Source organism: Bison bison, unplaced genomic scaffold (genome assembly GCF_000754665.1).
Source record: "Bison bison bison isolate TAMUID 2011002044 unplaced genomic scaffold, Bison_UMD1.0 scf7180017864538, whole genome shotgun sequence".
Classification (NCBI taxonomy): Eukaryota; Metazoa; Chordata; class Mammalia; order Artiodactyla; family Bovidae; genus Bison; species Bison bison.
Window position 1 is genome coordinate 6,943,350 of NW_011495086.1, and position 3,435 is coordinate 6,946,784.

Consider the following 3,435-nt stretch of genomic DNA (forward strand, 5'->3'; position numbering starts at 1 on the left):
AAAATATATAACGGATTGCAAGTGGTAATAGGACAGTCCAAAATTTTAAAAGTGCACGGAAAGATTTTCCATTATCTATTATCTTCTTTTGTCAGCCCCTCAAACGTGCACACTGTATCCTGGGATGACATTTTTTTCTTAAATGCCTTCTATTTCTAAAGAGCTTTCACACAGATTTTTGTGTCAGTTTTCAGATCCACATATTTCTCTGTCATCTGAAGCCTGAAGTATTCCCATTTTGGGGGGAAGCCAGCAACTCATACTGGTTATTTTTTTTTTTTTCCCACTCACATGGAAATTTATTATATCATAAATTTGACATTTCATATCTGTGGGATCAGTTCAGTTCAGTCGTTCAGTTGTGTCCCACTCTTTGCGACGCCATGAATCACAGCACGCCAGACCTCCCTGTCCATCACCAACTCCTGGAGTTCACTCAGACGCACGTCTATCAAGTCAGTGATGCCATCTAGCCATCTCATCCTCTGTCGTCCCCTTCCCCTCCTGCCCCCAATCCCTCCCAGCATCAGGGTCTTTTCCAATGAGTCAACTCTTCCCATGAGGTGGCCAAAGTACTGGAGTTTTAGCTTCAGCATCAGTCCTTCCAATCAACACCCAGGACTGATCTCCTTTAGGATGGACTGGTTGGATCTCCATGCAGTCCAAGGGACTCTCAAGAGTCTTCTCCAACACCACAGTTCAAAAGCATCAATTCTTTGGTGCTCAGCTTTCTTCACAGTCCAACTCTCACATCCATACATGACCACTGGAAAACCCATAGCCTTGACTAGACGGACCTTTGTTAGAAAAGTAACGTCTCTGCTTTTGAATATGCTATCTAGGTTAGTCATAACTTTCCTTCCAAGGAGTAAGTGTCTTTTAATTTCATGGCTCCAGTCACCATCTGCAGTAATTTTGGAGCCCAAGAAAATAAAATCTCTCAGTGTTTCCATTGTTTTCCCATCTATTTGCCATGAAGTGGTGGGACCAGATGCCATGATCTTAGTTTTCTGAATGTTGAGCTTTAATCTGTGGGATAAATATTAGTCATTCAGAAATTCATGTTGTGTAATAGCTTCTGCATATAAGAAATGAAATTTAGATTTTGATTTTGAATACACAAAAGTTAATTGAAATTACAAAGCTAATAATCATAAATAGAAAAACTCAAAAAGTACTGGAAAAATATGTTGTTGAACACACCCAGATTTAACTATATCAATACAAAAAGCAACTGTATAGAACAAAGGACATACATATTCAAAGGTTTAAAAATCTATATTGGAATAAATCATTTGCAACATATATAGTACTGAGAAAGGATTATTATCTAGGCCAAAGGTAAAAAAAGGAAAATATATCATGAGTCATTTATTAGTAAATAAAATAAGTAACAGAATTAAATTCCCAATACAGATTATGGAAGTATTTGATAGCCTTTTAAACAAGAGTGTTTAATCTATTTAAAACAAAGAAATTAACTAAACATACAAGAAAATCAAACATAGAAACCAAAAGAGAAAAGATCATTTTAAATTCATTTGTGATATATCTAAGCAGGTTATAGAGTAAAACTTATAAGCTTATTTCATTTAAATCAGTGGATTCAATTCAGATGAAAAAAATAGAAAGACCTGAGACTGTGATACAATACAAGGAAAAATAGAACAGAGACTATAATGAACTAGGAGATAGCCTAGCCAGTGTTATTGAAAGCAGCAGGAAATAGAAATCTGGAGAGAAGGCAAAGGAATAATTTGTTGAAAGAAATGACTTCTCAGATTCAAAAGGCACAAGAATTCAATAAGATAAATCTTCATGTGGGCATATCTTAGTGAAACTGCAGGTAACTAAATACAATTAGAAGTTTTTAAAAGCTGTTAGATCCTGTTATATCAATATGTAGGCTAGTTGTTGAAGCATTAACATAATTGTAGGGATTGGTGAGGAAAGAAATTGGTTATCTATTGTACTGTATCCAAATCTGTGCTGCCCTGGAGTAGATTATTTTAGGATTGCACACATCATTTTTAAAATTTGTTAGCTCTAGGACTCTGCTGTGTTCTGTTCAGTATGTGTGTGTTCAGCTCTCTGCAGTCCCATGGATTGTAGCCCATTGTCCGTGGTTCCTTTCTCTATGAAATTTTCTAGACAAGAATACTGTAGTGGGTTGCCATTTTCTACTCCAAGGGATCTTCTCAATTCAGGGATCAAACCTGCATCAGGTGGATTCTTTACCTGCTGAGCCACTGGGAAAACAATTTCAAAATTAGACTTAAAAAAAAAAAAGAACAAGAGTGTATAAATTTTAAACCAGTATGTGAATGGGTGGGAAACTAAAGAAACATCCAAATTCCAAAGATATCAGGGAGAAAAAAGCATAAATAACAGAGTATAGGAAGACACAAATTATGATAGTAGAAATTAGTCCTTAATACACTGAAAAGTATAATCAGTAAAATGGTCTAAATTGCCCCATAGGAGGTAGAGGCATTTTTTAAATATTATACCAGTAAAATTCTAAGTAAAGGACATTTGTCATTGTTATAATATCATTAGAAAAAGCAACTTTAAATAAAAAAATCTATTAAAAGATAAACTGAAGCATATTAGAATTCCTATGATTTTATTTGAGCAAATATAATTTCAACCAGGCAAAGCAAACTGAAATTGGTTAGGAGAATCCCACAGACAGAAATGAAAGTCTTTTAAAGAGAAGACTAGAAGGCAAAACAAATATTAATAAATAATTTGAGTCACTATTGCTTAAGCAGTTGCCTTATTTAGGAAAGCCTAGTTGGCTGTCTGTACTAGTTGCTCTTAAGTTTTGTTCCCTGGGATTCGAGTGTATTGACTCTAGATTAGATTTTGTTTACATAAACTACCAGTGGATTGAAACCACTTCAGCCTAATGGCATCTTTGCTTAACTGTATTCCTACATATCAGTAATACACAATTAAAATGTGTACTGAAAAATTCCATTTCAAACAATATTAAGAAATATTTCTAATATGAACTGAGAAATATGTATGCAGTTCAAGAAGCAACAGTTAGAACAATACATGGAACAATGGACTGGCTCTAAATTGGAAAAGGAGCATGTCAAGGCTGCGTATTGCCATCTTGCTTATTTAACTTATATGCAGAGTACATCATGTGAAATGCCGAGCTGGATGAAACACAAGCTAGAATCAAGATTGCTGGGAAAAATATCAATAACTTCAGATATGCAGATGACACCACCCTTATGGCAGAAAGCAAAGAGGAACTGAAGAGCCTCTTGATGAAAGTAAAAGAGGAGAGTGAAAAAGCTTAAAACTCAACATTCAAAAAAACTAAGATCATGGCATCTGGTCCCATCACTTGATGACAAGTAGATGGGGAAACAATGGAAACACTGAGAGATTTTATTTTCTTGGGCTCCAAAATCACTG